A 15,544-nucleotide genomic window follows, 5' to 3' on the forward strand; every position below is an offset into this window, starting at 1 on the left:
AGAAATCTTCAAGGAATCTTGAAGGATGCCTATTTTTAAAATGCAGATTCCTGGGCCTGCCCTAGGCTCTCTGGAGATAGGGTTCTGGAATTTGCATTTTCATATTACCCACCAGGTGACATTTTTGCTCTCTAAAATTTGGAAACCACTACCTTCCTGGGAATGGTGTCAATTGCATGGGAACTATAGAAAAGTCAGCAACAACGAGATAGAAAACTGTTGTAGTGACCAGCCCCTTGGATATTGCTGTATGCTTTGCTATTTCTGCCCTGTACAGGAAATATATTGAAATGGTCCACAGTTCACTTAATTTTTTATTTTGAATGGTCCCATCCATGTGTTTGAACTCCTCTGACTATTATGTTATTCTCTTTCCAGCATCCCATCCCCCATCTGCCCATCCATACTTTTTTGGTTCCTGCCACAAGCCCCTGATAATTGTGCATGCCCCATAACCTGCTGGTTACTCCTGAGCCCACTTTGATAGGTCTGCATGTGCTACAGTCTCTGCTTGTCTCGCTGGGATTAATTCACTCCATGCTGGTCATGGGTCCATCTGAGACCCTCCCTACTCCAGCTTCTAGCCACCAATGCCTAGGTATGGACCTACATTGGAGAAATTATCTGTTCTTTGTTCTTGAAAGATATTTCCAGTTTACTGGCTTTATTGGCTTATTCTCTGTATTTGAGGTGTGTATCTTATACTTTTCCCACTCTTTCCACACTCTCAGACACAGTCAATTGCCCCTGCTCTTTTCCATTTTCCCCCATATATTTATTGGCTTATATTATTGTCTTATGATGTGCCTCTTACATTTGACAATTTCATATGAAGTCATATCCAACATCCGGCCTTTAAGTTTACGGTCCTAATTTCTACACTAAACTTATGAATTCTCTAGTCATATATTTGGGAATTCATCATCATTTAACATTCATTTACCCCCAAGTAATTTTGTTTGTTCTTGTTCCCTGTGAAGTTTTGCCTTTTGCTAAAAATTTACAATAATACCCTCCCTCCCTCTTTGTGGAATCATTAAGACTCCTGTCAAAAATCTTTGCTCCATTCTTGAGAGGTATCCATTGTCCCTAGCTCAGAGCCTCCCTTTCTGGTCATATACCACTCAGGAAATCATTTTTAAAAGAGCATGGACAGCACATTCTGGGAGTTTTCTATGGTTATGCTGCTTCCAAAGCAATCTGCATGAATCTTCAGCAACCTGCAAGAAGACAAGATAGAAATACTACCTCTATACTCATCTCCTTTATTCGTCTACTCAAGACTTGAAAGTGTTTAGGATGCCTCCCACTTTTCTTCAAACTGATCATACAAGCCAGGACAAGTGCAGAGTGGCCAGTGGGTGCAGAAGGCTTAGGATCTCACTTCTGAATTTTGGAAAAGTTTATCAGGGGAGGCAGCACAGCAGATACAGCACATCAGGTCTGTAACACGGGAAATTCCAGAGCAACCCATAGGGAATCACACTTAGCTCCTCATGGGACTTACTCACAGGATTTCTTCCATCAGTCATATGCCAGAGCCGCTTCATACTAGTTGGAGGGAGTGAGCCAATTGTTACATTTTGGGACCTTTGCAAGCTAGTCGTTAAACACGGGCATTATTAAATTATGTAAATTTACAATCAAATCTATTAAAAACAAAGGTAACAAATACTAAAACTCACCACTTTTAATTATTTTACTATGTTTTACTATTATCTATGCTCTTGAGATAATTTATATCTACTAAATCTGTATGGCGGAAATAATAGATGAGAGTGTGCCACTGCATATCTCTTCCCATTTCCGTGTTCAGTAATATCAAGTTGGTAATTTGAAATAGGTTACGGTGGGATATTTACACCACAGAAATCAGCACGTGCTGCAAATCAGGATTTAACCAACCCTCTCCTCCGACCCCCAGTCAGTTGTTAAATACGTACTAGTACATTATTTGCTGTGAACCCAGCTCACTTAGTATTAAGATGGAAAGCGCAAAAGTACGCCATGGTTACGAGTCAAATTTCCCATCTTAACTTAAAACTTTCTCACTGCCCCCAATCTGCTTTCCTTTCCATATGGTCCAACATGTCTCAAGCCAAGGCCTGTGGAAGCACGACCTATATCAAATAACTTACCTGAATAACGTTCACACTGGCCCTCCTTTTAAAAATCTTCAGGAATTCTTTCATATAAATTTTACATCTACTTTTTCTCTGCTTAAAGTCCCTGCTCTTTTACCTGCATTGTCTCCTATACCCTACTCTGCACTTGTGTGTCTATGTGTTTATATCTGCGTGTTTGGGTTTATGTGTTCATATCTGTATGTACCAGATAGTAGCTGGGCAGTTACTTCTGATTGACTAACTTTAAATTAAAATATCTGTAATTTAAGCCCAGCTTAGTATCTACTAAAACACTAGAAAGTGAGATCATTAACTGTCTTAGAATCAATACTTGAGTCCTTAAGAGGGAATTCAGGAGGTCAGCAAACATTATTAAAAGATCAGAAAATGGATTCAGGAAAATCTAAAGAAAGTAAGACTCTTTATGCGGCAATGATAAGGCTAATGGGGAACTGAAAGTGATCATGGAGAATGATTGGGAATTTTATACAGAGAAGTCTTTGTTCTCTGTTTCCACTCACAGTAAGTCAGGAGAGATTCAACTTACAGCACTTCATCTAAAGAACTGTAGAAGAATTCAGTAAGAGAAAATTATCTAAAGGTTTTCTTTCTCCTAAAGTTGTTTTTAATCAACATTTTAATCAATGATCCTACAGAAGCTGAATTTGAAGGTAGAGAGTCTAATTACGAAAAAGTCACTCAAAAATATAGTCAAAGGGAGATGGGATGTCTGAGTTGTCCCCACAAACAGATATGGACTCTGGCTTTCTAATATCCTACAAAGTTCTAAGCTTAACTGAAGATCTTATTTACTAAGGTTACCCCAAGTAGAGTGTGTACAGTTAAGGGATAAGGATATAAATACCTAAGACACATGATACCAAATTTGACCAAAGAAACATCCTGTCTAAAACCCTGCTTCTGATAAAGTCACTGAAGTTATTTTGCTGGAGAGCATATGAAAGCCTCTAATAAACAACTTCCCCTAATATTTCATGAGGCCCTTGTGTTTGTCTAGTCTCATTTTGAACCAATTTATGTATTAACTTGCTATGCACAATTTATGTGCAACCTCCTGGTAATTACTTCCCTATTTTTTATTGCCACTCTAATGATAGACATAGTTTCTATACAAGTTTCTTCCAGTATCCTGGAATTTGCTAAATCTCTGGGTATATATTATAATATTTTTGAAATAGAAAAGGTAAAAACCACTACATGCATTCATTAATTGGTTAATACAATTAATTCAAATGAATAAATCAATTACTTTAAAAAGTCAGAATTAACCTTATTCAAGCTCTACAATATTTAAGGCTTCTAGGGAATTTTGTAATTTGGCCTCTACTTATCTATTTAATGTTTTCTCTCACCACAACCTTTGCCCAACCTACTCCAAATGCTTCAACTATAGTAAATTACTAAATTACTTTCAGTTCCTCATGGAGATTTGGCAGGAGGACATTTCCTATTTCTGGAGGGCCTTTCCTTCTACTGTGAAAACACCTGACTCATCCCTGGCATCCCCTACCCCTAGTTTAAGTGCTACCTCCATATGTGTCCATAGCACTTTGTGCTTGCCTTCCCCAGGAATATCTGAATCTCTCATTAGGCTTTCAGGTTCTTGAAAACAGGGACAGTGTCATTTTTGTCCATCATTGTATCCCAAGCTAGTAGACACTCAATAATAATTATTAAATGTGTAAATCAAATAAGTTGGTGGATTTTAAATAATAGTATCACTAAGTTTTCAGTCTAGAGGCCAGTCTATCAACTCTGTGCCTTTGAAGTTGAAATTGAAGAATGGCCCAACTTCATGGCTATTATATTCATCATTTTCTGAATCATGCCAGGAATCATGAAGTTTCCCAAATGCAAATTCATGATGATTTTACACACATGTCATTTCATGCCTTTGCTTTCTTTCCTAATGATGCCTGGGTCTTCATTGGACTTTTTGGCGAATATCTTCAGATAATACTTGTAATGGTTTCAGTGTCTTTTTTTCCAGGTAGGAAATAATTATTTGGAATTATCATCCTATAAGCATGGTTTGTAGGATAGAAAAAATCAGAAACAGTGAACTGAGTTTACATTTATCTTAAGTTAGATTCTGTATGTTACCAGCAGCACAAATTGTATCTCTTCGTCAAAGAGAGCTGAAAAGCTATTGTAAAGTTCAAAAACGTCTCCCCTAAGGAACAAAAACAGGAGAAAACTTCTGTTATGATGAGTGAAATCAAACAAACCTTGATTCTGAAACAGCTTTGTTCTCAGAAAGATGACTTTTTAAGGGAGGAGACCAAAACAAGAGTGAAAAACCAGAGGCAAGGACCTTGGGACCAGTAAAAATTAGTTAAGCATAAAGGGATCTGCTTGAAAGTTATGTATAGGGAGAACAGAAGAGTGTTATGGCAGCAAAGTATGAATTAAGAAAAGATGTCTTGGTTTATAAAAGCTTTTACTTGGTTTTATTCATCTACTCTAAGATGTATGATACTTTAAGATTGGAAAGTAATTTTCTTATAGTTTTAATGAAGACATTTTGCTTTATTTTTTTAATTTTAATTTTATTTATATCTATTTTTTGAGACAGAGTCTCGCTCTGTTGCCCAGGCTGGAGGGTACTGACACCGTCTCGGCTCACTGCAATCTCCGCCTCCCAGGTTCAAGTGATTCTCCTGCCTCAGCCTCCCGAGTAGCTGGGATTACAGGCAACCGCCACCACCCCTGGCTAATTTTTATATTTTTAGTAGAGACAGGTTTCACCATGTTGGCCAGGCTGGTCTCAAACTCCTGACATCAGATGATCCACCCACCTCGGCCTCCTAAAGTGCTGGGATTACAGGCATAAGCCACCATGTCTAGCCTTTGATATTAATTTAAAACCAGTTTTCAGCTTATAAGTTATTTAAATTATCTTTCTATAATAGACTTTAGGTGCTTCTAGATGATAGTTTCTGAAATAAATCATCATTTTAACTCCAAGTGCAGTCTCAGGAAATTGTAGGTGAATAATGAAGGTCACTTTATGACAATTATTAGTGAAAATATAGTTATCTGCTTAGATCATTATTGGGAACAAGCACATTTTCTTTTCTTTCAAAAGAAAAGGGTCAAATGATATAAATCTTCCACTTGTGTCTCATGATAACTAAAGATTGGTGCTTAAAGCATAAACATCTCTTTTTCTGCCTCTCTCCATAAACTTGCTTTCTTAATGATTTTAATCAAATGTTCAGGTGAAATGGCATTGATTTTATATCATGAGGCTTTGAAAAGCAGCTCAAGAGGGTTGAGACACATTCAAACTATTCATTGTAGTAGTGATCACAGATCATTGTGATGGCAGGGACAGGATAATTGAAAGATTCTCCTCTCTGGTCCAAAAAAAGTCAGCTGCACAAAGACAGGGCTGGGGAGACAGAGTTTAGTGGTGCATGTATAAAAAAGATGATCATTATCTAGGTTCATGCCCTGAAATTGGTTTTTACATCTCATTGGTTTATTTTAGTCTGAACAGACCCAATTTTTTCCCATACTATTAAGTTTTTTGAAGTACTTAAGGAATGCTGTTTAATTTAAAGTCTTGTAGGATGTTCCTCATTTTTGATTTGTCTGATTATTTCCTCTTGATATCCAATTATTTACTTTGGTTCCTCTTTCCCCTGAATTTCCTGTAAACAATAAGTTGGGTCTTAAACAGGGGTTGACACACTATGACTCTGGGACCAAATCTAATCTACAGCTTATTTTTATAAATAAAGTTTGATTGGCACATAGCCATGCCCATTTGCTTATATATTGACAGAGCTGAGAAGTTGTGACAGAGACAGGGTGGCCCACACAGCCTAAAATAATTATGATCTAACTCTTTCCAAATAAAATTTGCCAACTCATCAACTAAGAAATTGATTAGGTTCAGGTAAAATATTTTGGCACCAAGGTGATGTACTTCATATTATACCATCATGAGGCACACCGTCAAGTTGCCCCACTGTTGTGATACTAAATCAGTAGACTTGGTTAAGGTAGTGACAGCCAGCTCCCTCCATTGTAAAGGCATATTTTTCCCCTTTTAATTTAGTAATTCATAGAGTTATATTTGGTTCTGTGTAAACGTCCGATTTTCTGAAAAATCCTTTACCTAAAAGTTTCACCATCCATTGATGATCTTGAATTATTATATTAAGAAATAAAAAATGTTATTTTCCAAATCTATCATTTCTTTAGCATTTATTAGCTGACACAATAAAATAGCCTAAACTCACCCTATAATTTCCCCAGACCTGGAATCAGTCATTTGTTTCCCAGTTGGTCCAGGTTCCTTTAGGTGGGAAATAACATCTAGAAATCAATATCTAGATACTAGGTACACTCATTGCCACTGGAGTGTCATTGTTTCTAGGCCCTTACTGTGATGCTTTCTAGAGAGAGAAAAATGTTCATTTTATATTTAATATTAGTTTTGAAATTTTCATTTAATATTGGTATTTTTCTTTTATACTGAGTCCTAGTCCTGTTAATATTAATATGTCAATTTATATGTTTTATTCTACTGCAAATTTAAAATATTTCAAAGTCTCAATACCAGTGTTACCATTAATAATAAACCTAAAGAGTGAAGTTTAGGATTTCTTTCCAGTACTTTTTCCCTAATAATATATCCAAATAACATATACAGAGTACTGTTGTCTTTCATTTGTTACTTTTTTTTTTTGGAGACAGGGTCTCACTCTGTCACCCAGGCATTATGATCTTGGCTCACTGCAACCTCCACGTCCCAGGCTCAAGTACCCTCCCACCTCAGCCTTCTGAGGAGCTGGAACTACAGGTATATGCCACCAACCCTGGCTAATGTTTTTGTATTTTTTGTAGACACGGGGTTTCACCATGCTGCCCAGGCCACTCTGGAACTCCTGAATGTAAGCAATCCACCCATCTTGGCTTCCTAAATTGCTGGGATTACAGGTGTGAGCCACCAAGCCTGGCCCAGAGTTTTCAAGTTAGTTAAAATAGTTTTTTTCCTCATGTGGTTATATTGTCTTAGTTGGAAGGGGTTATGAAAAACATTTTTAGGACAATTGGGGAAATTTGAATATGGCTAGATACTAATAGATATTATGGAATTACCATTCATTTTCTTAGGTATCACAATGGTATCGTGGTTAAGTAGGTAATTGTCCTTATTCTCAGCTAATTCATGTCAACATAGTGATAAAGTGTCATGATGTCTGCAACTTTCTTTCAAATGGCATGGCAAAACAAAGTGTGTGTGTGTGTGTGTGTGTGTGTGTGTGTGTGTGTGTGTGTGCATATATAGAGAGAGAAAGAGTACAAACGATGAAGCAAATTGGGCAAAATATTAAAAATTAGAAAAACTGGGTAGAAATTATTTGCACTATTCTTATAACTCTTCCTTAGCTTGAAATTTTATCAATAATTAAAATTTAGAGAAAAGGGTGGGAGAGAAAGAAAAATATTATCACTGTTCCATGTGAATTTTTTACAGTGTTCCATACACATACACACAAACATTTTCCCACTTTGGGCAAAATTAATTAATGTATGTATCCTGGGGAAAGAAGCTTATAAGTTTGCTCTGTTTTAGCAGAAGGGTCAGACCATACATAAGGCTCTGAGTGTTACCCTGTGGAAGTGAATAGGCAGAAAGGAATGTAATCAGATGAGAATGGTGTCTTAGGTTTAACAGAATGTCAAGTTTTCTCAGCTTTCCTTCATTTCAGTTCAGTTTTTCTAAAGGTGAGATAGAACCCAAGTATTTAAGAATATTTTGCTTTTAAGCAGCAATACTAATGTTCCCCACGTCTCCCACCATCCTGCTAGACCTGGGATTAGTATACGTTTTATGGAAAGGGTGCCGAAGAATAAATATTTCAGGCCGGCAGGCCATCCAGTCTCTGTTGGCATCTATTCAACTCCGTCATTGCAGCACATGAAAGCAGCCAGAGACAAATAAACTCGGCTCTGTTCCAACAAACTTTACTTATGGACACAGAAATTTTAATTTCACTTAATTTCTACACAACACAAATTCTTTTTTATCTTCTTTTTTCAACCATTTAAACACGCAAAAACACATTCTTAGCTTGCAGGCAATACAAAAAACAGGCAGAGGGCCAGATATGGACTAACCCAGAGAACAAAAGGGAAAACTTACAATTGAATCTTTGTGTTAGCAGTCCTTTAGCTGCCTAGCTTAACTTTGGTGAAGGAAAGGGGCTCTCTTGGATGGTGCGACAGGTTTGAGCAGCACTATACTCTTAAGCCATTGAGCAGAGAGCAGGAGACTCCTCTGAGACCTCGAAGATTAAAGAAGTCCATGAGCTGCTCTAAGTAGGGAGGCTTGCTTCTAGTTTGCAATCAGCGTGATTGAAGGAGTCATAATGAAGGTAATGGTAACTGGAATCTTGGTCTGTTAGTCCAGAATCTACTCAGAGTTGGAGAGCAATGTCTTATTTGCTCCCTTCTGCAAGTGAAGCCACCTTACCCACTATCTGTGCTTTGAGGCCTTTACCTTGACAGGTCAATCTCATGTTAATATATCTGTGCAGTACAATGGGTTTGCTTTCAGATACGAACTTGTCTTATTTAAATAAATATATATTAGATACTGATACAAATAACTTCCTAAGCAATAAGCTTTATTTGTAATAATTTATATCCTTTAACTATAATGCCATAGTGATCCTGAACCACGACGTGTGGGCATCATTACTGTGGTGTCCTCTGGCCAGTGAGGATTTTCCTCCTAAACGCTCCTCCACTAAAATGGCAAATGAGTTGAAAGCATACTCCCTCCAAAAAGAACTCATAAAAGAAAGACCTTATAGGGATGGAGACAGATATGGGGAAAGAGAAAGATATAATATCCTCAATATTAAAAGTTTGTTAGGAGAAAGATTTACATTTGTTTCACATGGTCTCAAACAATAAAAGGAGGACCAATGTGTACCAGAGACAGATCTGAGCTTAGTATAAAAAAAGGAATAAAAAAAGGAAAAGAAAAAAATTCTATAGCTATCGAAAGATAAAATACAATGCCCTCAAAGATAGCAAGTTCAACATCAGGAGATGGACATGTACCTAGGATGTATGAAACGTAGGAACACTTAGTAGAGAAGTGGAAGAGATTTAAACATTAAAACCATTGAGCTAGATGACTTTTAAGATTTATGATCTTTAATACTCAGGCTTGACAATTTTGAGATGGTACTCTTTCTTTTGTTTAGAACAAAAAGGCAAACATAAATAACCAAGAGACAATTCCTTATTCTTCTAGTTTAACCAGAACTAAAACAAGCGTGGTTCATTCAACCATAATAAATCAGGGCCCTACCATTTGTCTAGTAGTGGTTTATGCTAGTTATTTTCCTCTTCTCAATGAATATTTATTGAGATTGGATTACCTACAATGTGCCAGATGCAAAGGTAGGATGGTGAAGACAGATGCAAATTCCACTTCCATAGAATTTACTAGAGTTTACTGGAGAAGATAAACATTTAACAAGTAATTACAATACAAAATGAGTGTTAAGATTGTACAGGAAAAGGGCACTATGGTGGTTTTTGATATGGGATCACAAATTATTTGATACTCCTCCTATTGAGAGTTTGGATGTAAATGCCTTATACTTGAATCTCGATGGGCCGTATAATTACTTTGACCAGTGGATAAAATAGAAGCAATACTATGTGATTTCTAAGACTAAGTCATGAAAGCTTTAAGGCTTCCGCCTTTTTTGATGGAAGACAAGCTCCTGGAGCTCAGAGGCATTATATAGGAAGTCTGGCTCCTCTGAGGCCACTATGCTTTGAAGAAGCCAAGCTTCATGGAGAGGCCATGCATCGCTCCAGATGACAGTTCCCAGCTACACCCAGCTTTCTAGTCATCTCAGCCCAGACGAAAGAAGTCATCAGATTATTCTCCTTGCCAGCCATTCAAGTCCTCCAAGCTCAAACTCCAGAAATTATGAAGCAGAGACAAACTATCCTCTCCATGTCCTGTCAAAATTCTTGACTTTGTCCAAATTCATCTCAATAGGCATCAGAGAAACATACACCAAGAAGACCTAACTTCGACAAGGGGCCAAAGAAGGTCTCACTGAGGAAGTCACATTTGTGCAGAGACATGAAGAACACATGAATATAATCAGCCATAGGAATGTTCTCAGTAGAAGAAACATCCATCTGAAGACCCAGTGGATCTACCAGAAACTGACAGAGCCCAGCAGTCTGGAGAGGAGTAGGAGGGGCAGGAGTCTAGCGACAAATTAAAGAGCTAAGCAGAGTCCAGCTTTGGGTATCCCATGGGCAACATTAAGGCATCTGAACTTTACTCAAAATGTGAAGAAAAACCACAGAAGGGTTTTCAGTATCTGAATGACATGACTAGCTGTGTTTGCTTTGGGACAAGGCTGAAGAAGTAGGTGTTGCGGCTGCAATTCAGGTGAGAGAGGATGGTGGCCCTATCAGGGTGATAGCAAAGGATATCGATATTCAAAAGGTAAATTTCCAGAATTTAATAAGCCCTTGGCTGTAGGAGTGGGGAGTAAGAGAGGGAAGAGTCACCTTGGGCTTCTGATTGGGCAGTGAGTACATCCTGTTGTCATTTACAGAAAAGGGAATGCTGGAGGAAGAACAGGGTGGAGAGAGTGATGAATATCTTTACCTGAGGCATGGAAAATGTGAAGTGCCAGAGAGACATCCACATAGCAAAGCCCCAGAGACAGCTGGCTAAACATTGTAGATAAGGAGGAAGGTGTAGAGAGAAATGAATATAACAGTGTGTGTTGTACTCCGGGTGCTTTATATACATCGTTTCCTTTAATTCTGCTAACAACCACTTGGGTGTGTTCAGTGACATCGGTAACTTGACTAAGGTCATAGAGGTAGGAAGCGGGAAGGTACGGATTTTAATACAGATTTTCTTACTCCACATTATAAAAAAGACAATCATAATGCCAGATGATTCTTTGTAGGTTTGGAAGGTAGCAAAATCAGCATTTGTGAATGCCACTCCAGTCAGTTTAGTGAGTGACCTAAACAGCTAACAGTATGAACATGGGTCAGAACAAGAGAAAGCTGTCCAACTGGTCCAGGTCATGATGCAGACGGCAATGCCACTTGGCCTTGATGCAGAGAGTTCACTGGTGTCCCGGTGTATTCTGGGTGACTAGAATGTCTTATAGCGCATGTCAAAACCTTTATAGGTTCTCACATAGTAGAGACCTTCAGGTTTCTGCAGCACAATCATGCCGTCTTTACAAGTTTTAAGTTTTCTTTTAAGATCTAGCTCTTTAATCACTATTGGACCCTGGTGATCATTATGATAACTATCATTTGTCAAGCAGATACATGTAGTAGGCATTGTAGTAAGTGTTTTCCATGTTTTAGTGTGTTTATCCCTCACAAGAACCATATGAGGTATGTATTTTTTTAACCTCCATTTCATAAACAAGAGTTTGGCTCCTGATCTTAAGATACCAGGTAACAATGAGACTCAGAGCTATTCTAATGAGCTGGGTGTCATCTGAGCCACCAGATGCTTCTAGGAGTGCCTAAGCAGTACCAACTTATGAAACCAATGTGGAATGGGCGTGAAGACCCAAGTAATTTACACAGACAGGCAGCTCCCACTCAGCATGCCACTCCTGCCACAGCAGCATCCCTCCTTCAACCCACACCCATAACCCCTAAGACCCCCTCTGGAGAAAGGAAAAAATGAGCCAGTTTTACAGCTGGATCTACACATGCACTGGTCCAGACAGAAGCTGAGTGCTGGGATTGATGGTACTGCTCAGAGAAGTCCCTGAAAGGGGACTGAGGAGGGAAATTTACCATGCAAATGTAATTTCAATAGGATGATTTCCATGTTCACTCTACCTGATGTAAAGAATTAGTGACTGGCTCATATTAGTACTCAACAAATAGTTTTTAACAGATGAATAAAAGATGGATTAGTAACATTTTGTGGGCAGTAGCTAATGGTTTGGCCAGTAGGTTACAGACACTGAAGGAATAAGATTGGAGGATTTGTGAAAATAAGTCTCCGAAAAATTGTTGGAATTAGTCCAGAGTGCACATGTATTGTATGGAGGTGATTTTAAAGAAGTAGGTGGGAGTCATGGCCTACTATGTGTGTATCAGTCTTCTTCTCCAGCAACCTGCCACTTGCTCAATGGGCTTACGATAAAATGCTCCTAGTGATGGGAACAGGGGCTATGGACTGCTCAACCATGTAGGTTGCTTTTATCAAGGCTAATCCGACTACTATACCTGTGAGTCCTTAGCATGGTATAATACCCTAAGGGAATCAGCCAATTTTAGCCAGTTCCAATATTTATTGCACACTTTTATCATGGAAAGGACAGAAAAAATAAATTGGATTTTCTTTCACTATACACTGTTTTTGTGCCAACTGTGTATCCATAATATCCCACAGGACATTGTTTCTTCCTAAGGAAGTCCATTTACTGTGTAAGAAGTAGAGCAATAGGCTGAAGCACAGGCATTCACCGCATCACCCGGATGCTGCTGTCCTTATAAAACGACAGATAGCCAATTGAAGACTCTGCTACAGAATGAAATGGGAAGCAGTATTTTCTGAGGTTCAATGCTGTTTTGTAAGAAGTGATTTCGCTCTGATTAGTGACCAATATATGGTGCCATTTCTCACAAAGACAGAATATGCACATAGTTGTACCATTAAATACAAGTGGGAATGGTGCTTTTCACAATAACCCCAAAGATCCTTTAATAAAATTTTGGTTCCCCATCCCCAGGACTCCAGGCTCTGCTGGTTTTACTTCTAATGCTGCCATCGGAGGACAACAATGGTTACATTGACTTAAGATCTGATGCAAATGTTTGCCTTTTGGGGTTTGTCATACCATGAAGCAAACAGACATAAAAGAAGGTTACAGTGTTGGTTGGAACAATAGACCTATCAAGGGGATATAGGAGTGCTATAATTTAATACAGGCAGGGAGAAGCAGATGAAATCCAAAGAATTCCTAAGACACCTTATGGAATTGTATGCCAGGGATAAAAGTCAACCTCTGCAAGTAAGTCCTTCAGAAATTAAGGTAGCAGTCAACCTATTAAGTAAAGAACTGCAATCAGTCAAGATGCTGGCTGAAAGCAAAGGGCATATGTAATTCACAGTAGAGAAGGGAAATTATAAATCTGAATTATGATCTTGACCATTTGCAGAAGCAAGGACCACTTACAGAAAGGTGTTCATCCTTGATCTGACACACACACACACACGAACACATACACACTTTCTGTTCACTTCCTTCACCTCCCTTTTCTATACTATTTTATATGAGGTGTTGTCATTGGTAGTGAACTTTAAAATTCCATTCACAGGTCATGGAATATCAGGATAGATCATGACAAGACGAGAGGATGATGGGACAAAAAGATATGACCTAGGGATCTTGGATTTGGAGCTGGATGCTGTCACAAATAAGACTTTAAGTTTATTCCCTTTGGGAATGAAGTGAGTACATTTTGGGTTGTAAAAGATAAAACAACAGTGTTAGGTGGAAGCAAATTTTTTGCTGTTTTAAGTATAGAAAGAAGGCTATGTGTTGATTTTTCCAACCAAAACTGTGAACTGTAGAAGGTGTTCTCTTTCTTTTTTCTCAGCTTCTGAGCCCCCTTCCTCCTTTGTAGAAATCCCCACTATAAGCGGAGGCCTGATGCATGCTTTCCCAGCCTCCTTTGCAGTTAGAGCATGAGTGTGGGACCTGAGCTCAGCCCCATGGATGCTGCACTTAGAAGCCAGTGGTGCAGAGAAGCAGGGCCTGTTGAGGAGCTGTTAGGACCCTGAGCTGGGTGGCATGACAGGAACAGGAACAAAGGCAGTGTTGCCAGCAGAGATGTCCAATGTCATGAGACCACAGAGGAGGAGGCACGCCATGGTGTCCAGTAGTCATAATTAAACTTAAGAGGATAATTCCAAAGGGAGTTGGGTTCCAAACCTGACTCTTTTCTGTCTTCCCAGATTTCATTATTCCCAACTGTTTGGTAAGCTTGGGTCTGTGGCCTAACTGATGCTTCTGTGGGTTAGTCAAATATCTTTCCGGCTGGGCACGGTGGCTCATGCCTGTAATCCCAGGCATTGGAAGGCCAAGGTGGGCAGATCATGAGGTCAGGAGATTGAGACCACGGTGAAACCCCGTCTCTACTAAAAATACAAAAAATATTAGCCAGGCATGGTGGTGGGCACCTGTAGTCCCAGCTACTTGGGAGGCTGAGTCCACAGAATGGTGGGAACCCGGGAGGCAGAGCTTGCAGTGAGCCGAGATCATGCTACTGCACATCAGCCTGGAACAACAGAGTGAGACTTCGTCTCAAAAAAAAAAAAAAAAAATCTTTCCACAGAAATCTTTTTACTACAAAATTTAACTAGAAAGGATTTCTGTTGCTTGTAAGCTAAAACCTTTGTAAATGCAAGGAGGATGGACTAGATGCATTGTAAGATTCCTCCCAGCTTTAAAATTATGTGACACTGTAAAACTTATGTTAGAATATATAAAGAAAATAACCCCAGATTATAAACATACTCCCTTCACTAACCTTCTAATTCTTATTTAATATCATCTGATGGCTATATTTATGTATGTATAGATATAAATAAACATAAATGCATATTTTTATACATACATATTTTTTTTCAGGGGTAGTCCCCCAAAAGAATAAACTTCAAGTACCTGGAGTTCTATGGTATCCACCAGGGTACTGGCATATTGTAAAAGCTACCATTTTATTTCTCCCAATCCATGGCTTTATTCTCCTTCCTTCATTTAACCCATACCGAATAAGTTTCTGCCTACCTAGCCCTGCAGCTTTATAAAATCTTTGCAAAGTTTATGCCCAAAAGGTCAGTATTTCATTACTTAAAACTGCTTAGTAAAACTCCCTAAGAGGTTAGTAATAAAGACATCAATAAAGTATATAATGGTTGCCTCCATATCACTCACAAATACTGGGTGATGTACTGGAGGACACAGCATCCTTTGCTGCTGAGGAAGCTGCAAAGCATTTACCTCTGCATATAAGCGTAAAGGCTGCCAGAGAGAAAGGTCAGGTTACCCACAAAGGGATGCCCATCAGACTAACAGTGGATATCTCTGCAGAAACCCTAGAAGCCAGAAGAGAGTGAGGGCCAATATTCAACATTCTAAAAGAAAATAATTTTCAACTCAGAATATCATATCCAGCCAAACTAAGCTTCATAAGTGAAGGAGAAATAAAATCCTTTACAGACAAGCAAATGCTGAGAGATTTTGCCACCACAAGGCCTGTCTTACAAGAGCTCCTGAGGGAAGCACTAAATACAGAAAGAAAAACCAGTACCGGCCACTGCAAAAACATACCAAATTGTA

General features: G+C 38.7%; 1 protein-coding gene across 2 annotated transcripts in view; it reads right to left on the minus strand.

Annotated features, from left to right (window-relative positions):
- Nucleotides 1-15,544, minus strand: part of CCDC148 (coiled-coil domain containing 148) — a 197,359-nt gene that overhangs the window by 24,387 nt on the left and 157,428 nt on the right. The window lies entirely within an intron of this gene.

Source organism: Rhinopithecus bieti, unplaced genomic scaffold, assembly GCF_001698545.2.
Source record: "Rhinopithecus bieti isolate Rb0 unplaced genomic scaffold, ASM169854v2 scaffold_25748, whole genome shotgun sequence".
NCBI classification, from domain to species: Eukaryota; Metazoa; Chordata; class Mammalia; order Primates; family Cercopithecidae; genus Rhinopithecus; species Rhinopithecus bieti.